Source organism: Papio anubis, chromosome 12 (genome assembly GCF_008728515.1).
Source record: "Papio anubis isolate 15944 chromosome 12, Panubis1.0, whole genome shotgun sequence".
NCBI lineage: Eukaryota > Metazoa > Chordata > Mammalia > Primates > Cercopithecidae > Papio > Papio anubis.
In genome coordinates this window covers 67,506,580-67,523,995 of record NC_044987.1, presented here as the reverse complement: position 1 = coordinate 67,523,995, position 17,416 = coordinate 67,506,580, and the positions used below count along the sequence as shown (strand labels likewise).

The following is a 17,416-nucleotide window of genomic DNA, read 5'->3' as shown; positions in this document are numbered from 1 at the left end:
TACCTCTAGGACTGAGGACTGCACTCAGAGACGACATGTTCATGCTTCTTCCTGTTTCTGGTGTGTGTGTGTGTGTGTGTGTGTGTGTGTGTGTGTGTATATATATATTTGTGATTAATGGGCACATTATCTCTTATTAAGAATAGAGACAATTCCCACTTCATTATGATTTCCCATAAATAAAATCCTGTTAAAATAATGGAGAAAACATGAGTTAGCATTAATAGTTAGCTTTATATTTAAATAATGTGGATAACACTGCTTTGGATAAGATCTAAAGAAATGCCAACTCCTAAACACAATTAGGTAGTTCCTTGGCTCGTGTTTACCTGTTGTCAGTCACTGCCTGCTCTAACATGATTGTCCCCATGGATAGTCTTGAGTAAAACCTATCCACTGAGTATGTTAACCTTGAGTCAAAATGTTTCTGGTGGTGCTAGAAAGAGCTTCCTATATAAATGTTAGCATTATACAAACAGTTGAGTTAAAAGAACTGTTAGGCTTGTAGCATCCAAACAAAACAAAGCAAAGGTACCACTGACTGAGCAGTTTGTTTTGTACCAAGCACAGTGCTAAGTACTTTGGCAAGTTAAACCATATGACATTGGTGTTTCCGTGGTTGAAAAATGCCGAATGGTGGCAATTTCATATGGTTCAATCTAATATTACCTCATTTAATCCTTACCATACCCTTACTATTGTTATTATGCTTTCCATATTACAAAATAGGAAAATGAGGCACAGAGAAATTAAGTAACTTAACCCAATTACAGAGCAAGCAAGTGGAGCCAGGTGCCATCTTTTGAAGACCAAGCACAGACTTCACAGGCATCCAGCCCTGATAGTTTACCTTTTACAAAAAGTTCCCATAAGCACTTCACACATTTTAGTGAACATGGTTAAACTGAACCTGGTACATTTTGTGTGCTCGATTAATGTTTACTAAATAAATAGATGAATAAAGGATTGAGGCTCCAATATCAGAATGATGTACAGGAATAGGCTGACTAGATACTGCTGAGCCACAGACATTCCTGGCCTGAGGCTCCTCACATTCTCTTCCAGTCTGGACCCCTCACACCAGGCTCATTCCCTGAGACAAATATTGGGGCCGAGGGGCAGGCATGGCTGTAAGAGTGTAGGGGGAAAGAGGAGATTGATCTACTGGGAGCAAGGGGCAGGCATGGCCAGAGGAGTGTAGGGGGAAAAGGGAGATTGATCGATTGGGGGCGAGGGGCCAGGCATGGCCAGAAGGAGTGTAGGGGGAAAGGGGAGATTGATCCAGGATGGGAGGTCATTTGGAGGAGTAGAACAAGGGAGAAGATGGAGAGCAGAACCGTCATGCCATAAGCCACTGTTGTCAGGTGGGAGAGGTAGAGCCCTTCTGAATCTGGATTCCCACTTCCACCCAGTCCAGCTGCAAACAGGCTATAAAATGTCCACTAGCATCAGAGTCTCTGTGACACATCCCTCACTTCCTGAGCATTTGGAGTCCTTTCTCTTTGAGCCCAGGTCAAATCTGCCCTCTCATAGCTAACTAAATTCACAACTGCTTCCCTTCCTTTAACATCACCTTCTAACAGTGCCCAGGGGACTGAGGTTAAGCATCCTCAATGGCCAGCGGTGGAGGGAGGAAAAGGTATGTGGGCAGTGGTGGGCACTCCAGAGGACACACCATGATCCCACTCGAAGTATGAACCAGTGGCCTGGAATGTAATTTAATGTATTCATGAATTTTTGGTCAAAAACAACTAAGAAATTGAAACCTATAAAATGACACATAGATGCACAATAATTATAGCTGCCCTCACGAATAACTCCCAATAACAAGAAATAGATGTGGTTAGCCTAACTGTTGCCTTCAGTTTTGCATCAAGTAGAGTTTCCAAAAGGGAGTGATTGATTAGCAGATGCTGATGCTGTGCATCTGCCTCCCTTTGGGTCGCCACACTGCACACAGTAATGATAATAGCAGTCTATGGTGATAGGAGTATACAGGAGACTTGGTGAAGTTGGAGACTGCGGATTCCAGGCTCTCTCCTTGAGGAAGAGAGGGATAGGTGAATGAGTGCAAATGGAGGAGCAGCTGGTTCCTGGAGAATGGCAAATGATGGAGAGCTTTACCTTAATTGGACCTGAAACCTCCAGATCTGGGTCACTACTAAGGACCTCCAAAGAAGAAAACTCAGTTCTATTCAATGACTTACTCAGTATCTATGTGATGCCTTACTAAGCCCTGTGAGGCTACAGAGAAGAATCACCCACAGGTTCTACCCTCAAAGAGCTTGCATATTTTGCCTCGGTAAGATGTTATCTTATCTTGGGTGCTATACTTTGTATCATTATCATTACAGTTCTACTCCTATGCACCATGTTTTATGATTTGTAAAGTTCTTCCAATTTGTTAGCTCATTTAATCTTGCCATAACTCTATAGGGGCAGATAACTCTATTATCATCTCTGGAGGGCACTGAAGTCTTAAGGGTAGGTGACTTTTCCAAATTTATTCAACAAGTCCATGATGTTGAAGGAACCAGAACATCAGTCCTTGTTAATTCCTAGTCCCGAATTCCTTCCATAACGGCATACCACCTCCTGGAATGGGGTGGAGGAGAACTCTGATTCTGCCATAATTGATCTGGTGTGGTATTAACAAGGTAGAACTCATCTGGCCATTGGGGTCTGCTCAGACAGCGTAGTCTTCATAAAGCTTGGGTGCCAACAGCCTCATCTGGATGGAAGAAAGCAACAAAAGGAAAAATTACCTTCCAAACATGGCCAGAGTATCCAGAGTCATTTATCATTCATTCAACAAATATTAACTGAGACCCTACTGTGTGCCAACAACTGTGCTGCAGGACACCCTGGATAGGGAAGATATCCCATCAGTCTCTGGCTCTTCTTCCCTCTCACCCTCAGTCTGGCTGTCACACCAAAAAGAGAAGGCAGAACTTCCATACCAAGGAGAGTTCAGTGCAGGTGTCCAGGAGAGAGACAGGCCATCACTTGCCATTCTCCAGGAACCAGCTGCTCCCCTTTTTGCACTCATTCACCTATCTCTCTGTTCCTCAAGGAAAGAGCCTGTAATCTGATGTCTCCAACTTCACCAAGTCTTCTGTATACTCCTATCACCATGGACTGCTATTATCATTACAGTGTGCAGTGTGGCTACCCAAAGGTAAGGTCCTCCTTACCTACCTCCTCTCTTCTCAGAAACATCCTCATTTCCTCTGGGAAAATCCAGGGAAAACCTGGACTCACCCTACCTATGAATGGTGGCCTCCATTTCCCACACACTAAGTCAGTATTCCCCTTATCCTTTTGTCATATGACACTCAAAGGCCAAGGAAGACTATCTGAGTGTTCCAAGGCTGCTCAGAGAAATCTCCTAGATCCATTCTTCTTTGTTCTTTCTTCATCTGCTTTTTCCTATGATACCACCTCATGTGGCTCAACTTTTGCCCCCAAAACTCAAACTGATTCTGCCACTATCCTTTGGACCTTGTTCTGGGTGTTTCAAGTTCATGAGCTTTGAATTTTTCCTAAAATGGGGTGGGAGTAAGGTTGCCCCTGTCTTGTCTTCGATGGGAGCCCCCACACGGCACCCAGTCCTCCATATCAGCCATGTGGTTGTGCCCTCTTCTAAACTAAACCTAAATAGACCATTGGTATGGGCATAACTTTGAAGTGGCTCACCTAGGAGAGGAAGGGGAAGCTGCAGTTTGATGACTATTTAGAGTTAGAGCCAGTAGTCAGGAAGAGGTTGCAAGTTGTTATTGATAGAGAAGGGCATCAAAGGAGTTTCCATATGAAGGTCTCTATTCCTTAGGGGTATTTTTTATTTTTATTTTTTATCATGATTGAAGTGGCAGGTGGTGCTGCAGGAGGTTAAGGGAGAGGAAATAAATTCTGAAATAGCTTCTGTGGAAATCAGGAGACAGGGATGCTGGGTATTGACAGAGGGATGGGTGGGAACTATGGAGGGCCTGGCAGAAAGGAGACCATAATTTGTAGGGTTCTCGTTCTTGTGTTTGGGTAATTGGCCCAGGACCACTCAGCTCCCTGTGTGCAAGGACAGGAAAGATGGTACTTGGATTGATGCAGGATTGGGAAATCACTGACAATGGCAGTGGGGAAACAGAGGTCAATGGAACTGAGTGTGTTGACAAGACACAGGTAGATGTAATGAATCAGTGGAAGGATAGAGAGGAACTAAAGCCAGGAGAAGTCTGAAGGAGTTCTAGAAAAAGGAAGACTTGAGGAGCTGCCACAATAAGGACAAGAACAGTAGAAGCAGGGGTAAGGAATTGTGAGTATCTCAAAAATAGGAGACTTTGGTCATATGAAATACTGGAGAATAAGACTTCACAAGCAAAGTAGTTTGGGTAAGAACAAGGTCAACTTTGTGCCTATAGGCAAGGACAGCTAAGAAATCTATGCAGATATCTCTGGCCCACTCAAAACCCGGACCTCCCAGTTTCTCAACTTTATTCCTTCAACTGCATATCCCTCCTCTCCCTATCTCTACACCCATGATGGCTAAGAAAGTGTTCTTGGGGCATAAGTTTCAGGAAGGCTTTGGCAACTACGATAATTTCAAGTTATATAAATTGTAAGAGCAAAGATAGGGGCTCTTAGTGAAAAATAAGTTCCATATTTTCTTTCTCCCAACACACACCCAGTTGAATCCACATCTAAGACTATTGGCTATGTATACAATGCTTAGGAGTACCCCCATGAACTTCTGTTCTCATGAGTTCCCGTGGGCTGTGCTTAGGTCCCCTCTCTGGTCGCCTCCCTGGCAGATGCAGCATCATGGCAGAGTTGGTGGTATGTGATAAATTACAAAAATGGCTGTAAGTTATTCTTCTTCTACTTTCCCTCTTGTGATGTGACTTGAAACATATCCCATCAAGAGTCTTTTTCCTATCCCTTGAATCTCGGGTGGTTTTTGTGAATGGCTGAAAGAATATGGCAGAAGAGACACTTCAAATTCTAAACCTAGACCAAAAGAGGCCTTACCTGCTTCCATTTGCTTTCCTTGAACCTTGAGCTGTCCTGTGACCAAGTCCAGGCTAGTTTGCTAATTGATGACAGACATGTAGCCCTGTTACCCCTGTACCTCCAAGTGACATCCAGTCAACTTCCAGAAGCAGAGCTGTCAGCTGTGTGAGCGATGCCACCCTAGATCATCCAGCCCCTAGCTGAGCCTCCAGCTGAAGGCACACACATAAAGAAGCTTAGCCTGGAGCAGTGAAACCAGACTCAAATTAACAGAACCACCAAGCCAGTCCATGGACTCATAAGCAATAATAGATGGTTATTACCTTAAGCCACTAATTTAAGGGAGGGATTGTTTGTTATGCAGCAAAAACTATCAGACACAGGGTGAAATGGAGAAGAGATAAGAAATGCATTGTCCTATGTAAAAAAAAAGATCATACGCTAATCATAGTATCTGACACATCACAGGGCCACTTCTCTTCTGACAAAGGCACCCCTTTCTCCTTTCTTCTGGGTTGATGTAGCCCCACATAAAGATTCATGACTTGCCATGTAGTGCTGATAGGACACAGCTCCTACTTTCCCCCTCAGTCAGTTACCCTTGTGCAGGGCACAACTTGCTCAACTGCAAGCAGCCTCCTTGCGTGCCATCAGAGAGTCTTCTTTTGCCCTCTCTAGGCAGCAATGCTGTACTATGCTATACCGCAACACAGCTCATTGGACAAGAACTTGGTACCTGACCAGGTGATGGCAAATCATATTCTTGCTTTTGGAAATCCAGATTATAAAATGTGGAGAAAGTCAGTTAGTGGTAGGAGTAGAAGCTAAACAAAGATGCATCTAGAAAGGTCTTAGAGTAGAGTATGGGGGCGTGAGTCCTGAAGGGCTATGCAAGGTTATGGCAAGCTGAAATTGAGAAATTGTAAGTAAAAAGGAGCTGGAAACACAGAGAGAATACAGAGGGTTGTGAGAAGAACAGTGATATCTGGCAGAGGAGTGGACACACTGGGCATGGCTTAGTTGGGTTAATGACACAGCACCGCAGTGAGGAGTATGAGAACCTGTCACTGAAGTCCCCCAGCCACCAGGGATCTGGAACTAGCTTCCACCCAGACTCTTGAGACCCTGCACCATCATGGTCCTGTCTGGGTTTCTGAAAGACTCAGATTCTTGGCTTATTTGCCTCCCTTGCTTGGGTTGACCCCAGTGATGCTCTGTTCCTTGTATACTAATGACCCCCAAGTTAACCAGAAGCTTATCTCCCAAGAACCACGACCTCACAGATCCAAAGGCAGGCAAATCCCATCACTACCCATTTATGAACCTTCTTCTCAACAGTCCCCACCTCTGCCCTAGGTCTTGGTTAGACACACCTAGGGGAAATGACTGCCAGGGTCAGCAGGGTGTGGGGCTGCAGAGCAAAGGAAAATGTGCCATCAGGAAGCAGCTATGGCACAAACACCCAGACTTACTGTCACTGCTGATCCAGCCCATAATGCCTCTCTCCCTGGACAACATTCTTCCAAAACCCAGTGTATACTCATATCTAGGAAGTCACCACCACCCATGAAAGCCTCTCTCCCACCTCGGGAAGGAATCTCTCTGCTCTCAGGCCTTGCTAATCCTCTCTCTTTAGGACCCAGTCATCCCAGAGCTGGAAGACCCTATAGAGGTTACGCTGTCCCATTTGTAAATGAGGACCCAAAATCACAGAGGCTGACCAAAGCAGGAAACAGAAAGTGTAAGAATTGGAACCCTTATCTCCTGCCTCCTTCCTATTTGAAAAGGGCCTCAGCCCCCAGAGAGGGTCTATTAGGAAAACTGCAGTCAGTGAAAAATAGTGTGCATTCATTCATTCTGTTTTGTCACTGATCACGTGCCAAACCCTGTACTTAACAAGCTGAACTCAGCTGTGATTCCCTTAAATAATATAATCTTCAACATTCTCTTTGGATCAACCCAACCCAAACCCAGAGCCTGGAGGCCAGAGCTCAGCTCAGAGCCATTGACAGAGCCCAAACCCAGATACCACAGGATGCCAGTGACCCCAGAGGCCCCCAGAAAATTACCAATATGGGACACCCACCATGATCAGCCTTCTGTTTCCCATCTTGGCAGTGCAGGTAGAAAGCGTTCTTCTTCCTCAGCTGTAGTCCCAGAGGCTTGGCCTCAGCTGGCCTAAGACCTGCTCTAGAATAAGGAGTCTGAGCTCAGTCAGGCCTCAAACCCAGTCACCTCATGTGCTACCCTTTCTTTTCCCCTCTTTCTGAGAGTATTTCTCAGGCAGTGTCCACTGAAACCAGAGCAGCTTCCATCCACCGGGGCTTGGCCAACACTCCCACCATCTTATGATGGAGGTACCATTAAAACTTTCATTTTACAGAAGAGGAAACTGGGGCTCACAGAAGAAATCATTAGCTGTGAGCTATGCAGATGGTAACTAGTGGAGTGCAGACAAGAAGCCATGTCTGACTCCGCAGCCTAGGCTCTATTAGGCTGCTGAAGGAGAAAGGGCATCTGCAGGCCTCCTGAGGAACAGTGCCTGGTGACCGTGCTGAAGGCAGCAGATGCTACAGCATCTCTTCTCAGGCCAGGCTAGCCATAGTGTCTGGGGTCCTGTCTGCTGCAATAGTGCTGGTGATTCAGGCCAAACTAGGCATCCTGAATCCCAGGCAGGAAGGGGATAGTTGGTGGTGTCTGTGGAAGCTCTCATTTCAGGCTAGGAGGCCAGCCCAAGACCAGGGATGGTGGAGCCCAGGCTGTTTGCTGCTCTGGGTCCCCTCTTCAGGACACTGCGGTGGATATATAAGGTTTTGCCTTGAGAAGAGGACTAAGTCAGTGAGGCTGAGCTGTAGGGGCTACTGGGAACAGGCTCAGAGCCCCTGTGACCCAATCCTTGCTGTAGGACCCTGGACACAGACTGCAATGGACTTGGGAGAGTTGCCCAGAAGCTGCTTCAGCCTGAGAGCTGGGGCAACGCCGCTGGCAGAAGCGTTGCTGGCAGAAGTTGGCTACACAGGGGCAGGCTTCTCCAGTGGGAGGGTGCCCTGAGAGCCTGCGGCCAATCCTGACCCCCACCTAGGCCCACATGGAGCCTAAGCACTGAGTAGGGTGGGGTAGGCCCAACACCCGGAAGGAGAAGGGACAACATTGCCCCGGCACTCCTGGAGAAACCTCCCCTTAGCAGCTCATGAGGGTAGTGGGTGATTCTTCAGGAGGATAGATGACCCTTTATCTGATCATCCAGCTCTTTGGCAAGAAGGACAATGATTTCCCTCCTGTTTTCTAGCCTGCGGAATCGTCTGCTGGTGATCCCAGGCGTTTTCACCTTGGTTCCCATACGCACACTGCCATCTGCTGGGAGGATGGAGGAGCGACCCAGAGGCTGCATTCTAAGTGCAGGCTCAAGCCAGAAGTCATATCCCTAGAAAAAACCGTCTCCTACTAGTTCCAGAAGATGCACCAGCCTCCCTCTTGGCCTGCCTGCCTTCTGCTTCCTCAGGTCCCCTATGCTCTCTCTCACATCCCCTAAGGATACCAATTTCTCTCTCTCTTGGGTTCCTCTTCCCCAACTCTCCACCTTAGACAGTTGCTTCCTGAGGGCAGATTCAGTTCCAAGCACAGAGGTGCAGGTACAGAACAGGGGTTCACCACACAGTTGCTGAGGGCTGCAGCAGGAGGGCTTTGGGGCATGTGGGCCCTCGAGGCAGGAGATGATACCTATGCCTTCTGTCATGTGTGGACCACGAGAGAGAGGGCACAGGGTCCAACCCATTGGAGGTCTGGAAGGAAGGTTACATGGAAGTGCTGCCGTCAATCTGCCCATGGGCTGCAGGCCCAGAAACCAAGCCCATTCCAGAGCTGCCCTGAAGCCTGGAGGAGAGTGTGTGTGTGCGCGCGCGCACGTGCCTCTGCTGCAAACTCTGGTAGCAAGTTGGGGAGTCAGAGCCACCTAGCAGAGCATCAGAGGTGGAAGAGCCCTGTTTTAGTGTGTTTTCATGCTGCTAATAGGGACACACCTGAGACTGGGTAATTTATAAAGAAAAGAGGTTTAATTGACTCACAGTTCAGCATGGCTGGGGAGGCCTCACAATCATGGTGGAAAGCAAATGAGGACCAAAGTCTCATCTCACATGGCAGCAGGCAAGGAGAGATTGTGCTGGGGAACTCCCATTTATAAAACCATCAGATCTCATGAGATTTATTCACTACCATGAGAACAGTATGGGGGATCCACCCACATGATTCAATTATCTCCACCTGGCCCTGCCCTGGACACATGGGGATTATTACAATTCAAGGTAAGATTTGGGTGGGTACACAGTCAAACCATATCAAGCCCTTTGTGACCCTCCCATCAGAACCCCCACTTTATGGATGAGAAAACTGAGGCTTAGAAATAGGGTGCATCACACTGACCCTTCTGATAAGACGGACTATGAAAGGACATTCCTGAAGGACTTAGAGGACATCTAGTCTAATCCCTTCACTTACAGATGGGGAAACCAGGGAGGATAGTAGGAGGGAGGGATACTGATCTGTGTGAAGTTACAATGCTAGTTAGTATCTGTCCTGTGCTTTTTCTGTGCACCAAACTGCCCCAGTGTGAAGAGGTCAGCTCCTAATGTAGGATCTGCTGAAGTCAGGGGGGCTTCAAGGTTAGGGTGCAGGGAGTGGGCAGGGTGGCTGCCCAGGCTTTCAGTGAGGAGGAAGGCTGAGGCAATAGCCACTGGCTGCCCTGTCCTGCTGTGATGCTTCCACCTAGGATGTGTATTTATTCTTGTGCTTTTATTTACTCATCTTTTATTCATTCACATCCTGTCAATGTATATTGTTTACATTATAAATCATATGTATTCTCACATTCCCTTTTATGGAAAAGGCCCAGATTGTTCTGAGGCTCTGAAAGTGGCAGTGGTGGCAGCACTATGTCTCCATCCTCCCTGGGGCCTCCCAGCAGGCTGCAAAATTCCCATATGCCAAGCTGAAAGCTGAGGCCACTTAGGCCCCAGAGCACCCACTCAGTGCAGCATGTGCATCTGACCTTCGACAGAAGGAGCATGAGACAGAGGAGGAATGAGAAAGGGTGGAGCTCTGCAGGGAAACCCAAGGATGACATTTTCCTCACAGCCCCTTCCTGAGCTGGCAAGTAGGGCTGGGTTGGAGCATCAGCTGCCTGAAACCATCTGAAGGGAGTAAGAAGCATCTAAGATAGTCTACAGGAAAGCCTCAAGCCAAAAAACTTGGATTGCAGATACTAAGACCAAAGGAGAAGAAACAGATTTGTGAAGAAGAGATGGAGCCAGGAATTGGTAACCTAATGGGGCATGGCATTTGAGAAGAAGCAAGTCAGGAATAAATGCAGCAGGCCTAGGAGGGTCCTGGCAGATAGCTGCAGTTTGCATTTATAGACTGACTTAAGTAGGGTGGGAGGGCCTGGAGTTGTGGCCAGACTGAAATTTCAAAAGCTGGGCTAAGCAGATGTACCTTGCAGCTGTGAGAATGAACAAAAGGAATACACACACACACACACACACACACACATCCTTCACAAAGCTGCTTCTTCCTCTTTGGTCTTGGCATTCTCAATCCATCTCGCTAGTTCTTGGCTTGAGGCTTTCCTATAGATTAGCCTGGATTCTGCTTACTCCCTTCAGGTGGTTTCAGGAAGCTGGTGCCCCAACCCAGCCCTACTTGCCAGCTCAGGAAGCGGGTGTTGGGGGAAATACATACATACATATATACATGTATTTGGTGGGCTGTTGATATGTGTGTATATATATATACACACATATAGTTTGGGGTTTTGTTCCCTCCATATATATATATATATACACACACACACACACACACACACACACACACACCTTGCAGCATACATATATGTATGGAGGGAATAAAATCCCAAACTATTTCAGTTGCATATCAAAACTTTGGATATGTCTAAAGCTCTACTCAGAGGAAGAGTCATAGCCTCGAACACACTGTTAGACAAGATAAGTAACTAATAGCTGGCACCAGAGGCAAACTCTGAAATCACAGTGGCTTAACACTTTAAAGGTTATTTCTTGTTCAGTGTCCATGCCTATTTCCAACAGTCATTAGAAATGTAGGCTGATGGAGGAGCTGTGCCATCTGGAACTCATGGCCTATAAGGCTGTGGTAAAAACAGAAGAAAGAGGAGGGAGAAAACATACCGGCTCTTAACCCTCTCAGTTCAGACAAAAAACATATCACTTCTGCTCACAACAAATGGGCTAGAGCAACTCACATGGCTGAAACCAAATCTCAAGGGACCTTGTGATATGACACAGAGTAGCATGTGTGTATCCAGTGCTCCCTAGCTCAGCTACACATTAAACATTAGACAAGAAACAATTACAATAATTTAATTGATTCATGCATTGAACTAAACAAGAAAAAAACCAAAATTATCCCAAGAAAAGCAGAAAGAAGAAACTAATAATAAAAATATAATTTAATTAATTAAGAACAATTTATTAACTGCTCAACTGATGAAAAGGCTAAAATAAAATAGATAAATTACTATATGTTGAGTATCCCTTACATGAAATGCTTGGGACCAGAGGTGTTTTGGACTTCAGACTTTTTCAGATTTTTGGAATATCTGCATATTCATAATGAGATCTCTTTGGGATGTGACCCAAGTCTAAACATGGAAATCATTTATGTTTCATATAGACCTTATACACATAGCCTTGAAGTAGTTTTACACAATATTTTAAAAATTTTGTGTATAAAACAAGTTTGTGTACATTGAACCATCAGAAAGCAAAGGTGTCACTATCTCAGCCACCCATGTGGACAATCTATGATTGTTTGGCATCACCATCTTTCCTGACTTTGAATTTATATGCTACCAATAAGCATTTTCTTCTATTTATTCACACAGAAGTACTTAACAGTAAAACATATGATATACCCTTAATACAGTGAAAAAATAATGCGTTCAAGGTAATGAAGCAGCACAGTAGCATTCCCAGAATACCCGGATCAGCTGTTAAAAACAGCAACAACAAACAACGACAGGCTTTTGGTCTCCTGACATGGCAACAGGTCAGCGTTAGAAAAGGTTTGGATTTTGGAACATTTCAGACTTCAGATTTTCAGATTAGAGATGCTTAACCTGTAGTTAATTCAATCAAAAAGAAGCACAAATACACAAAACAGGGAAATAACCACAAATATGTAGAAAGTTAAAATACTATTATTTAACATTTTTCATAACTATGTTAATGTATTTTTAAAGCTGTGTGAAATTACTTCTAGAAAAAATGTTATCAAAATTGACTAAAGACATATTTATAATCATGGAAAATATTGAGAAAGTTGTAAAAGAAATGATACTTACATATACATGCATATGCACACATACATAAATAGTTTCTCACATAAACTCTTTCAGACCTCTGAGGAACAAATAATTCTGAAGTTGAACGAGTCCAGTGCATAAAAAGGAAAGAAAATCTCAGTAGTCTTTGTAACAAAACAAGTTAAACAATTGATGGTGAGAACAACTGGACACATCACAGGGAACAACACACACTGGGGCCTGACGGGAGAGGGTAGGGGTGGGAGGCAGAGCCTCAGGAAGGATAGCTAATGGATGCTGGGCTTAATACCTAGGTGATGGGTTGATCTGTGCAGCAAACCACCATGGCACATATTTACTTGTGTAACAAACCTGCACATCCTGTACATGTACCCTGAAACGTAAAATAAAAGTTGAAGAAAAAAATACATAAATAAAAAGTATGATTCATCTACGCTTAAAAACATATGCTGTCATAAGAATATCTTTAAAATATGTTACATGAAAAAATCAAGATGTATATTATATAAATCTGAATGGATACATTTATATATGTATATATATGTATATGTAAATATATACATGCAGCTACATGAAAATTGATCGTAAAACTTGACAAGACACGAAAACTACTACAGATTAATTTCATTTTTTAAAATAAATTTTTAATCTATTTATTTATTTATTTTGAGACCGGGTTATGAGACTGGCTAATTTTTGTATTTTTGGTAAAGATGGGGTTTCACCATGTTGCCCAGACTGGTCTCAAACTCCTGGCCTGGAGCGATCCATCACCTTGGCCTCCCAAAGTGCTGGGATTACAGGCATGAACCACCGCACCTGACCTAATTTCACTTTTGAATAAGAAAGCAAAAATCTTAAATAAAATACTAGCAAGTAGAACTTAGTAGCATATTTTTGGCAATACCAAGTAAAATTCATACCAGAAATGCAAGAGTGATTTAAAATTAGGAAATATGTTAATCTAATTACCATGTTAATACACTTAGATGTCCTCAGACTAAAAGTCAGCATCATGCTTAATGTTAAAACTTTAGAATCATTTCTATCAACATCAGGAATAAAGTCAGGGTATACTGTAACACCAATATTATTTAACACTGTTGCGCAGTTATTGACTGATATAAATAGCCAGAAGAAATAAATACAAGATGTGAAATTGGGAAGAGGAGGGAAAATTATAATTATTTGTAATTGATATGAAAAAATCCAAACAATTTAATGGAAACAACAAATGGTAAATGACAGTTAGAAAACTGAAATATAAAAACAGATTTTTCCTATATGAAAAATGAGTTAAAAATAGTAGAGGAAAAAAGTTCACATTTACAATAGCGGTAAAAGCAGAAATGCCCAGAAATGCATTTGAGAAAAAGTGTTTAGAACCTATAAACCTCTACTGAGGAGCAAAAAGACTAAAATAAATGAAGATACAACTAATGTTTGGCTATAAACAAAATAAACTTAATTTTATAAAGTCGGTAATTATCATTAAATAGATGTATACATTAATTGTGATACCAATCCTACCAATGGCTTAGAAAGTGATTATAATGTTAATCTGGAAAAGATATTTGTGCATATAGGCAGTAAAATTCTAGATAAGAGGAATGATAATGAATTAGCTCCACCTGATAATAAAACATATTATTAAGCTATAGTAAATAAACCAGTACACTACTGACACAGTGGACTGATAATTGGCACAAAATGGAGAGTCCAGAGAGAAATCAAAACATAGATGTGAATTTACTATAAGGGTAGCATTTTGAATCAACATTTGAAAGACTGGTTGTTCAATAAATGGTGCTGACTCATCAACACCATTGTGGGGGCAGGAGATGGAGAAGCAGCAGCATCACCATTATTACTATTATCCGGACTCTGACCCAGAGGGGAATTGGTTATGGAGAAGGGGCTTAAATGAAGGTCATACGATCATAATACAGAGAACCTGTGACTTTAGTATCCCTGCTGTAAGCCTTATAAATCTCTCAAAAGCTGAAGACAAATGGAAGACAGGGACATCAGGCAGGTAAAATAACAGATTTGCTGAGAGGCTGTTTGCCACTATTGGCTTCAATTGAAGCTGTGAACTATCTTAGCTCACTCTTCTATCTCCTCTCCCCACACTTTTCTTCAACAAATAACCCATTCCATTTAAAGATGAGAACCAATCCCCTAGAAATTGCACAGGACCTTAGCAAAGGGTTGGGGCTGGAGAATATAAGAAGAGGAACATAAACAAAAAGCAGATGAAGAACAAATTTCAAGAGGAATTACCCACGCAAACAAGGGAAGGATTCAGACAAATAATTTCCCACAGCTTTCATTAAATTATAGATGACATGATCTCTCTTTCTGAAGAAAAATTTAGAGAACAGACATAAAGGTATGGAGAAGAGCTTATAAAAAATGAAATAATAATCTGGCAAAAGTCAAGAAAATAAACAAAAGCAAAAGAGAGAGAGAGATTACAGAGATCTACTTCACATCAGAAACAGCAAATAATATTTTTAAATGAATGAAAATACAGCCAGAGTCCTTACGGTCAGAATTAAGGAAATCACATAAGACAAAATGGAATAAAGTTTTTTTAAAAAATAGACATAATCATGAGGAAGTTGGTAGATAAGGAAATCCAATATATATCATAGGTGTTTCTTTTCTTTTCTTTTCTTTTTTTTTTTTTTTTTTTTTTTGAGATGGAGTCTCGCTCTGTCACCAAGCTGGAGTGCAGTGGCGCAATCTCAGCTCACGGCAACCTCCGCCTCCCAGGTTCAAGCGATTCCCCTGCCTCAGCCTCCCGAGTAGCTGGGACTACAGGCGCACACCACCATGCATGGCTAATTTTTTGTATTTTAGTAGAGACGAGGTTTCACCATGTTGGACAGGATGTCGATCTCCTGACCTTGTGATACACCTGCCTCAGCCTCCCAAAGTGCTGGGATTACAGGCGTGACCCACCGCACCCAGCCAGGTGTTTCTTAAGAAGACAATATTCCCAATAAAATGAAAGCTACCTACTTGTCTTTCACATACTTACCTTTTTTTCCAAGCTCTATCTGTATGCATGCATGAATGTGTATATGAGAGAGATTTCCGAAATGATGTTCATCAAGAGTTAGAGATAGTCGTTTCTGCATGGTGATGTTTGAGAGTGAATATTAGCTTTCTTCTTTGTATCTTGTATAATAAACATGTATTAGTTTTATAAAGTCATTTTCATTCAAAAAGAAAGTCAAATAATTAAAACAACCAATGGTTTTGAAAAGTCAAGAATTAAAAGCAATTTATATAAAAATTAACTTTATATGTGTAATAGACCAAAAGGTAAAATGTAAAACTATAATATTCATAGAAGCAGGGATAGAAAAATATCTTGACCTTGGGTTAGCCAAAGAGTTCTAGATATGACACTAGAAGTACAATCCGTAACATAAAGTATTGATAAATTAAACTTCATCAAAATTTAAAAATTTTCTTTGTGAAGAATATGGTAAAGGAAATAAAAACATTGGCTGGGCATGGTGGCTCACACCTGTAATCCCAGCACTTTGGGCATCTGAGGTGGGCAGATCACTTGAGCTCAGGAGTTCAAGACCAGCCTGAGCAACTTGGCGAAACCCCATCTCTACAAAAAAACACAAAAATTAGCTAGGTATGGTGGCATGCACCTGTAGTCCCAGCTACTTGGGAGGCTGAGGGAGGAGGATGGCTTGAACCCGGGAGGCAGAGGTTGCAGTGAGCTGAGGTCGCACCATTGTACTCCAGCCTGGGCGACAGAGCCAGACCCTGTCTCAAAACAATGACAACAAAACATAACATCAGTCACAGACTAGGAGAAAATATTTGCAAATCATGTGTCTAACCCTCAAAATTCAACAATAAGAAAACAACTCAATTTTTAAACGGCAAAGGATTTAAATAGACACTTCACCAAAAGTATACTGATAACAAATAACCACATGAAAAGATGATCAACATCATTAGTCATTAGGTAAGTAAAAAATAAAAACACAATGACACACCAGCATATACACAAACGTGGCTAAAATTAATAAAACAAAACTGACAATATTAAGTGCTGATGAGAATGTGGAGTAACTGAAACTCTCAGATAGTCCTGGTAGAAATGCAAAATTATACAGCCACTCTGGAAAACATAAGCGCTTCCCTAAAAAGCAAAACATACGTTCACCTATGTCCCAGCCATTTCTTTTTTTTTTTTTTGTATTTAGAGAAATAAAAACTTATGTTAACATAAAAATCTGTACTCAAATGTTTATAGCAATATTTCGTGATCACCAAAAACTGGAAACAACCCAATTGTCCTTCAGTAGGTGAGTAGATAAACTGTGCTGTATACACACAAGAGGTACCACTCAGCAATAAAAAGCTATGCACTATTGATACACATAACAACCTGGATGAATCTCAAATGCATCATACTAAGTGAAAGAACTCAAAAGATTACATACCATATAATCACATTTATAAGATATTCTGGAAAAGGCAAAAATATAGGAACAGAAAACAGATCACTGGTTGCCACGGGTATGTGATGGAGATGGGTCTTAATAAAGGTACAGCAGGTGGGATTCTTTGGAACGTTGAAATTGTTCTGTTTTGGTTACAAGAATCTATGTACATGTAAAAACTCATAGAAAAAAGTGAATTGACAACTTGTCAATTTAAAAACTTCACTGCCTCTCCACACCCTGTGTACATTTAGCTTTCCACATTCAAAATCTTCTTGATATAAATTAAGTTATATTAACCCAGAAAGTAGATCAGGGGAGCAGGTATAGAACAACATTTGGATCTACAGGTGCCATGACTTTAGGAAGACATGAGATTATATCCTTATAGTGACACGAGCTCATTTACATAGCTGCATCAGTTTCATAGGAAAACAAAAAAATAAATAAAGCAAGACCACCCAAAGTACAACAAATACAAAAGTATAACAAATTACCACTTTAAAGAAATATTGAAAACAAGGCTATTGAGGAAAGTTTCTGCTACGTATTAGTTTGGCACCCATCTTATCTTTGC

At 42.4% G+C, this 17,416-nt stretch overlaps 1 long non-coding RNA gene across 1 annotated transcript; it reads right to left on the bottom strand.

Moving 5' to 3' along the window:
• Positions 1–2,643: 2,643 nt before the first annotated feature.
• LOC103877677 lies at positions 2,644–16,926 on the bottom strand. The gene is made up of 3 exons (XR_637488.4): positions 16,840–16,926; positions 7,091–7,194; positions 2,644–2,731 (listed from the first exon to the last, which is right to left on the bottom strand). It is a non-coding gene; the product is annotated as an uncharacterized LOC103877677 (long non-coding RNA).
• Between the last annotated feature and the right edge of the window lie 490 nt (positions 16,927–17,416).